A 9,073-nucleotide genomic window follows, 5' to 3' on the forward strand; every position below is an offset into this window, starting at 1 on the left:
CTGTCCTCTCGACCCACAGGCTAAATCCTGTAGGTATGCGTTATTTGCCTGGGCCAATGCTTTAAAATTTCACACAATTTATCAGCCAGATCTCTAGACATTTGAGTCTGTGACCCTTAATCTGAGCCCAGATCTCCAAATTCTTGGATCTTTTCTCCCTACAACATGTCTAATACGTGGCTCTCCTTGCCTATTCTCCTGGAAGAATGCTTCTAGAATTCTTTCTCAGTAAAAGTCATGACTTAGAGTTGACAGTTGAAATTAACCTGCTACAAATTAACTACTTTAAATTCTTGGTAGCTCACTGTCAACTGTTGAGGCCATTTCCCATTCCCAAGCACTCTATCTCTAGACTGGTATAGCCTTTTAGATATATTTTCCAGCTTGTTCTTCAGGAAGCTGACAGGTAACTTAATTTAACTTTGTTCTGCAACCCTGATCATCTTAAAATGACCTTGGCAAATAACCCTCTTCACTCTTGCTGAATACTGGCTGTATGTGTCCATCCGGCCTTTTGTACTTAAGACTGAATTTTCTTCATCATCTTGCAATAACTGTATATCTGTCTAGCTCATCTGACTGTGGGGGCATTGAGAGTCTTGGATGCAACAGGATCTCAGAGGGCTACAATTTGAGGATGGGAGAGATCTAAGTAGATCTTATCTGCCATGCCCCGTTAGGCCCAGAGGTTTTCACGGCCTCTTGCTGAACAGAGGTTAGCTCATGCCTGAATGCACAGGAATGCAATCCCAGCAATTATTTACCAGATGGAATGTGTTTTTTTTCGTGTTTCTCTCTGTCTTAAGGGAACTCTGTCACAGGTTTTGGTTCTAGTTTTGACAGAGTGGATTGCAAACCTGTTATAACCCGATGAGCAGGAAGAAATTCCATATTTTTGTTTTCAGGAAAAAATAATTCCTATGTGAAGAATTTCTACATCTGGAGAACTAGGTATATAATAAATCACTGTTAACACCAATTATACTTACTGGGAGCCCAGTTATTTTCTTGCAAGTAGAGACAGGAGGATGTGGTATTGGCTTCTGAACACAGTATTGTCAAGAACCTCCTTGTAGTAAAGCCAAAGGTTGGGAAGCATGGCGTGGCTATGGTGGGGGAGATGGAAGATCATTAGAATTTTTCTCTTTTCCTTCAGCTGGAGTCTTCACAAAAACCTAATACGTTTTTATCCTGTACAGCTTTTCTTGTATACTTTTAGAAAGTATTATCCTTTGCAATTTGTGCTGAACCGTCGATCTTAATCAAGATGAAAGTTCTCAAGTCAGTATCACTTAGTAACTGAATCACCTTAAGCCTCTCCTTTCCACTTGGAAAATGGGACAAAGGACACGAAGTTATGTGTCTAGCCTCACGGCACACATGAATTCCCTTCTCTTGCAAGTAAAAAATCTCAAAGAAAAGGAAGTCTAAACACAAATGACTTAACTAGTATAATTTCAAACAGCAAAAATAATTAGAAACAATCTAAATGTTAAAACAATAGGTTGGGAGACTTCCCTGCTGGCCCAATGGCTCAGACTCCACACTCCCAATGCAGGGGGCCTGGGCTTGATCCCTGGTGAGGGAACGAGATCCCACATGCTGCAACTAAGAGTCTGCATGTTGCAACTAAAGATCCCACATGCTGCCATGAAGATAGAAGATTCAACATGCCTCAACTACAGTCGAATAAATAAACAACAAAAGCCCACAATAGGCTGTTCAAATTATTTATGGGTTGTAGACATGAATTACCCTTCTTCTATTAACAGATTCTATCTTCCCTCTTCTGCCCACTACAGGAGTAGAAAATCAACTCAGAGAGGCCATTGCATCCCTTCTGTTTCATCATAGTGGTTGGTCAAGGATGGACATATGATCTAATCCAGGTCAAAGATTTTCCCTTAGATTTTTCTGCAGAAAAGACTTTGTCCTCCCTTGTTGGTGGAAAGCTGCATGATTGATCCCCACATTTTCAGGTTTGTGGCCCACATCATGTGGAGAAGTCTGGAAAGAGACAAACAGTGGAGAACTCTTGTGACCTCAAGCTCTTGGCCCCCAACACTCAGGTTCTCAGGGCTGCCTGGTTCTCACAGTTCAGAAAGTAAGCCCTGTATTTTTTCATTAAATTTCCATTTTCCTTATGCTTGTTGGAGTTGGCTTTCTGTTGTTTGCAACTGCAAAATTTTAACTAACACCGTATGCATTCATTAGCATTAATAATTAGGAGGACCACAGAGCAGCATAGAAAAGTGATTTTGATGAATTTTACAAGCAGCATCATATAAAATTATGTGAACAGTATGATCACAGCTATTTAAAATAATTGTACACACACAAAATAACCAGAAAAGAAATACTTGAAGATGTAATGGATGTTTAGCATGGTAGAGTTATGGTTAATTTTTTTCCCCTTCATATAATGGGGTAAAAAATTTATCAAACTACATTCAGTGTACAAAGTAAATGTAGCTTATTTGTTTTCTACAAGTGACCAAATCTTCATCACTGGGTTCCTTTATATTGACCATTAACTGTATCTTAGTCTCTTTGTTAAGGAAAAGGTTTTAAGGAGTTGCTTTGTTTTTGTTTTAAGGTAAATTGCTACTCTTGTATTGTGTCCTGCCCTCCTTTCCAAGACGGTGCGTTGGTGCATTGCAGGGGCAGGTGCTTAAGGCAACAGGAGCAAGTGAGTTTTAGATGTGTACACCTGTGATCAGGATTGGGGTCATGAACTATTTGTGCCCCCACCCCAAATTCATATGTTGAAGCCCTAACTCTCCCAATGTACTGGTATATGGAGATGCAGCCTTTAAAATGTAATTATGGTTAGGGATTCTCTGGTGGTATAGTGGATAGGAGTCCACCTGCTAAAGCAGGGGACACGGGTTCAATTCCTGGTCCAGGAAGATTCCACAGGCCGTGAGCAAATAATCCCGTGTGCCACAACAACTGAGCCTGCCTGCTGTCATGACTGAAGCCTGGGTGCTAGAGCCATGCTCCACAACCAGAGAAGCCACCACAGTGAGAAGCCCATGCACTGCAACTAGAGAGTAGCCCCTGCTTTCTGCGAGTACAGAAAGCCTGTGCACAGCAATGAAGACCCAGCACAATGAAAGATAAATGTAAAATAAATAAAAATTAAGTGAAAAATAAAATTATTTTTAAAAAGCAATTAGGTTTAGATGAGGTAAGATGGGTGGGGCTAGTCCCACCCATCAGGGGTTTAGTGGCCTTATAAGAATGAGAGATCTTGCTGACTCTCTCTGCACGCACAAACCAAGGAAAGATCATGTGAACACACAGTGAGAAGACTGCCATCTACAAGCCAGGAAGGGAGTTCTCACCAGGGACTGAATCAGTTGATAACCTTGATCCTGGACTTCCAGCTTCTAGAACTGTCAGAAAATAACTGTGTTGTGTAAGCCATCCAGTCTATGGTCTTTTGTTATGGTAGCCTAACCTGAGACTGCCGGCACTGACATTTTTAGTAACACCTCTGGAGAAGGCAATGGCACCCCACTCCAGTACTCTTGCCTGGAAAATCCCATGGATGGAGGAGCCTGGTAGGCTGAAGTCCATGGGGTCGCTAAGAGTCGGACATGACTGAGCGACTTCCCTTTCACTTTTCACTTTCCTGCACTGGAGAAGGAAATGGCAACCCACTCCAGTATTCTTGCCTGGAGAATCCCAGGGACGGAGGAGCCTGGTGGGCTGCCGTCTATGGGGTCACACAGAGTCGGACACGACTGAAGTGACTTAGCAGCAGCAGCTGGGTACCTGGTTGATTGCACTATTGGTCTCTGTGCTTGGGGAAGTTGTGGCTCTGTCTAGCTCAGTCAGGGCTGGAGGGTCTCCCCTTATGACTTTCTCCCAGCTGCAGACAAAAAAAGATGTTGCCTGTCACTTCAGTAAACAAAGAATGTTTCCATGCCATCAAGTCATCAGCCACTGTAGCTGATCCTGACAGTGCACCCTGGGGGGAATTTAGGATGGAGAAAAATAGGGTAATGGCCCTAGATACCTAAGATGCATATCTGAGGGATAATTTCATGGGCCCAGAATTTTGTGTCTTCCCAAAGAAAACCACTAAAATCATTAAGTTGAGATGTTTTGTGTGTGTGCATGATTAGCAGTAATCTACATGTTGTGTTTTGATTTCAGCGAGACTCTTTTAGATCCTGGTTCCTCCCTTACTTCTTTAGAGTAATTCCTCAGAACTATCTGAGAGGCTGTCTCCTGGGCTATAGTCCTTAGTGAGCTCCCTGAATAAAACATAACTTGCAACTTGTAAGTTGTGTGTTTTTCTTCAGTTGACACAGTCTCAGATGACCTGGTGTCTCAGCCACATCCCTCATCTTGTCATGGCTTAGGCTGGTCAGCGAGCCCAACCTTGTAGTTCTTAACAAGTTAGGCATTCTGCTGTACCACTGTTGATGTCATCTATGATGTCATGAACTTGCTGGCCACCAACACTGCAGGCCCCTGGATCTCTTTTAATGGTTCCAGATAGTTGTTTGGCTAATGACTGGTACTGCATTTATCTAGCAATGTTGACAATTTCATCAAAAGTGCTATTTCCACTGTGTTTAATGTTTTTCTGCTGCTTTCTGTCTCTGGATATCTCATAAGGACTTTGATGATAAGGGAAGAGGCAGAAGGTACCACTTTTATCTGGACTGACTGTTCACTGTAAGCCTTAATCTTTCAGGTATTGGTTGGCTTGAGAATGTCTTTATCCTTTTAAGAGACTGGAGGGCCAATCTTGAAGGCCAGGGCAGATATGGCACCAACTTCCCCATCAGTGTACCCCAGGTTTATGACTTTGTGCTGGTTGAGGTTGAACTTGGAAGCACAGTGAGGATTACCGGTGTATGATGAACCCAAATATGAGATATCAGGAAAGAGTTGCATCTCGGCTTCTTCCGAATGTTGAAAGTCTCATTCTGTACTTTCATTCTCCTCTCTTGTACAGGTTGATGGGGGCCACTTGTGTGAGGGTCCCTTGGCTGAGTTTCACAAGGAGCAGAGTGCAGTTCCCTTGTCTTTTCAGGGTGGCTGCCTTCCCTCAGTTTATCTACCACCTGTGATTTCAGCCTTGAATGGATAAACCAGGACACACATGAATAATTTTTCCTCCTCTGACCTCTGTCTTACCTTCTTCTGGAAAACTCTTAGTTTGGAAAGGAAAAACAACCCATGTTTTCTGTGCAGCAAGAACAACTCTTATGTCAAATCTCAGTTCTCTGTACCCTTGGCTAAGAGTTCAGGTCCAATCTTCTGACTCTTGATATTGTTAATGGGAATGATAGGAATTTATAAGGTCTTTTTCTTTTTCTACAACCTCTGGCTTATAAAGACTGTTTTCCCAGAAACTCAAATCTCAAAGTCAAAAGCTTGACTTAAACACTTTTTTCCTTTTGCATTCCTGCCATAAAAAATCTCAATCATCCCTGAGGCACAGCGATACCTCAACTCATCAGGGGGAATGTCATTCACAGAGTATAAAAGAGAATAATATATTCAAATATATTATTCTTATTATACTTTTTCAGACTTTCCATGATATCATTTGCTTTTTCACCTATGACGCAAACTCCCTGACAACCCCTGCCAAAACTGCAAAATGGAATAATAATATTGTTTATTGAATGCTTGCATGCATGTTAAGTTGCTTCAGTCATGTCCAACTCTTTGCAACCCCTTGGACCCCACCAGATTCCTCTGTCCATGGGATTCCTAGGAAAGGATACTGGAGTGGGTTGCCATGCTCTCCTCCAGGGGATCTTCCCGACCCAGGGATCAAACCCAAGTCTCTTATGTCTCCTGCATTTGTAGGTGGATTCTTAACCACTAGAGCCACCTGGGAAGCCCATTGAATGCTTAACGTCAGCCAATAACCCTATAGCTGTTCATACCTCCATTGAACAGATGAGAAACTGGGGCTGAGAAAGGTGGCTTGTACTAATTTGGAGGAAAAAACTTTAAAAAACTCATTTTTGTGTTTTTTGCTTTCACTTACTTTGGCTCAAAAGTCAAGCATTTATTCTGATACTACAAATGTAAAACCTTAAAAGACAAAAAAGAAAAAAAATCCATTAAACACTGCTTAGAAAATAATAAGCCCTCAAAAGGAAGGCAATAAGTATTATTTATTATTTGTATTGATGTCCCAGCAGCATTTTATTATACACAGATGAAAATCCATTGTGGTTAAAATCTTGGTACAATTTGATATTTCCACAGGTGAGCAAGAAAGTAAGTGAAGTGCTTTGGGAAGGCAGGAGCTCATGGCTGAGATGGGAACATGGGGTTGGCCTTCTTTTCTTTTGGATGGTAATCAGGAGACTTGGACTCTTGCTCAGGCTTGGCCAACAACGTGGGTCCTCTCTATGGTTTAGTTTCCTCATCCATAAAAGAGGGGTTTGGATATTAAATTAGTGCTGCTGCTGCTGCTGCTAAGTCGCTTCAGTCGTGTCCGACTCTGTGCGACCCCATAGACGGCAGCCCACCAGGCTCGCCCGTCCCTGGGATTCTCCAGGCAAGAACACTGGAGCGGGTTGCCATTTCCTTCTCCAGTGCATGAAAGGGAAAAGTGAAAGTGAAGTCGCTCAGTCGTGTCTGACTCTTCGCGACCCCATGGACTGCAGCCCACCAGGCTCCTCCGTCCAAGGGATTTTCCAGGCAAGAGTACTGGAGTGGGGTGCCATTGCCTTCTCCAAATTAGTGCTGAGGTTTCTCCTAATATTAGGAATCCTGGGAATCTCATCAGAGATGGGAAAGTCTAGACAGCCCCAGAGTGCTGCACTCTCACCCTAACACCAAGGTCTCTCTGCCTTTTGTCCTCCTCTGATCTCTCCTGTGCTCAACCCCAATTCAGGGCAGGAAGCTGAAGGGATGTGGTGACAGAGAAAAGGGGGATGAGAAGCGATAGGGGACAGCAAAATGGCAGATGCTGGAGAGAGTGGGCAGAAACTAGACTCATACACATTCAGAGAAAAGACTTGGAGGAAAGAGAGGAGTCAAAGGATGCCTGTGTTTACCCTCTTTTGCTCAGCCAGTAAAACAACAGCTGAAATGTATGAAGTCCTTGTTCTAGGCCTGGCCCCTTGTTGAATATGTCACATGGGTTATCTTGTCTCATTTAGTCCTTACGCATCTCGTTTTATAGACAGGTGAGAACTAAGGCTTACAAAGTTCATCAGTTTGCCCAACATCTCTTAGACCATTTGGGCTACTATAAGAAAATAGTATGACTACGACACCATAGACAGGGTAGTTTATAAACAACAGAAATGGATTTCTCACAGTCTGGAGGCTAGAGGTCCAAGACCAAGGTGCAGGACAGACTCAGTATCTGGTGAGGACCCTTTTCCAGCTGCAGCGTGCATACTTCTCACTGTATCCTCACACTGCAGAAAGAGAGTGAGAGGGCTCTCTCGGGCCCCTTTTATAAGGACACTAATCATACTCACGATTGTTTCATGATCATGAACCCAAATGCCCCAACCTCTGAATACTATCACATTGGGGGTTAGAGTTTCAACATATGAATGGTGGGATGGGGAGACACAAACATTCAGCCCATTCCAATCACTAGTAAGTAAGAGGCAGGACTAGGAATTGAACCTTGGTGTCTTAGATTCCAAAGCTGTGCTTATAAACACTAATCCACATTTCTCTCCTCTGTGCTAGGGAATGTCACTGTTTCACTTAAGGCTGACTCAGCACTTAATCTTGATCTCATGGCTGACCTAGCATGATGAGTTCACCACCCACGGGCAGAATCGGACAGACAGTCAGGCACCTACCTACACACTCACTCACCCCTTGATGACATTCAAGAAGGCTTGGCGAAGAAAATTCAAAACAGTGAATAACCTAAATAGAAAGTCTTTTTTTGTTAGATGCCATCATATATGGACAGCTGTTTCAGCTCCTTGATTAACCCTAACTTAATCTAATGTTGAAACGAACTCTTGTTCCTTCAGATGCAAGATCATTGCCTGGATGCATTCCCAGATGACCACAGATGCCTGAGGTTTGTTGGGGGATAATACACATAGATAAGTGGTGACTACTCCTAGGTAACCACATCATACTTTCTTAATATCGTCCCTATCAGAAAACGAGAGTAAGCCTCATTTCAGGATATCTCTAGGTCCCTAAGGATCATAAGGATTATGGTAGAAGATAGAGGTGTCATGTGATGGCGCCCTGTTGGGGGTCATTCACACGTGATCATTTCCCAACATTTCAACTGTGAGGAAACTTTGGAAAGACTGTGTCAGATCCCTACCCAAAAGTCTCTGAGGGAGACTTCCCTGGCAGTCCAGTGGTTAAGATTTCGCCTTCCAATGCAGGGGATGCAAGTTCAAACCCTGTTGAGGGAGCTAAGATCCCACATGCCTCTTGGCCAAAAAGCCAAAACATAAAACAGAAGCAATACTATAACAAATCCAATAAAGACTTTAAAAAGTCTCTGAGGTCCATAAACTGTTTTTGTTTAATTTGGGCGATATTACACAGATCTTGGGACCAATCAGGTTCAAATTCTAGGCTTCTGCCATTCATTGACTGTGGGGCCAGTCCCCTGCCATGGAACTGCAGGAGCCTGTCCTGTCAACAGCAATCATACCCCAGTCTATTTTATGGGTCAGGTGAGCCAGCACACAAAAGCCCCAGTATAGGACCTGGAGCACAGCAGGTGTTCAGTCACCGTGGTGCTTCTTTCCTCCTTCTTCAGTGTCTACTGCTGTATAACAAACCACTCTCAGGAAGTGGACTAGTTAACTTTACTCAAACCACAACCAGATATTTGCTTATGGTTCTGCTATCTGGGCTGGTCTCACCTGGAGTCACTCATATACTCCTGCATCCCCTCAGGAGGCTCAATTAGTCCTGGATATCGAGCACGGCTTCACTCCCATGTCAGACACCTTTGGCTAGAACAGCTAGGACCTGGCTAGGGATCTCTGTTTCCATGAGGTCACTCCATCAGGATGGTGAGCAGGGGCCAGCTTCACAAGGTGCAACATGTGTGGTCACACAGGGCACTACACCCAGAAGGACC

The 9,073-nt window shown here is 43.4% G+C and overlaps 1 protein-coding gene and 1 pseudogene across 1 annotated transcript in view; both read right to left on the bottom strand.

Moving 5' to 3' along the window:
* The window catches only part of KANK1 (KN motif and ankyrin repeat domains 1), a 243,906-nt gene extending 234,864 nt beyond the window's left edge, over positions 1-9,042 (bottom strand). The window contains exons 1-2 of the transcript XR_014057303.1: positions 8,853-9,042; positions 990-1,106 (exon numbers count right to left, since the gene is read on the bottom strand). The gene's annotated coding sequence lies outside the window, so the exon portion shown is untranslated. The remainder of the gene's footprint in view (positions 1-989; positions 1,107-8,852) is intronic.
* LOC145516352 (large ribosomal subunit protein uL11 pseudogene) lies at positions 4,403-4,914 on the bottom strand (annotated as a pseudogene).
* Positions 9,043-9,073: the final 31 nt, after the last annotated feature.

This window comes from Giraffa tippelskirchi, chromosome 1 (genome assembly GCF_054371585.1).
Source record: "Giraffa tippelskirchi isolate mGirTip1 chromosome 1, T2T-mGirTip1v1.2.pri, whole genome shotgun sequence".
Classification (NCBI taxonomy): Eukaryota; Metazoa; Chordata; class Mammalia; order Artiodactyla; family Giraffidae; genus Giraffa; species Giraffa tippelskirchi.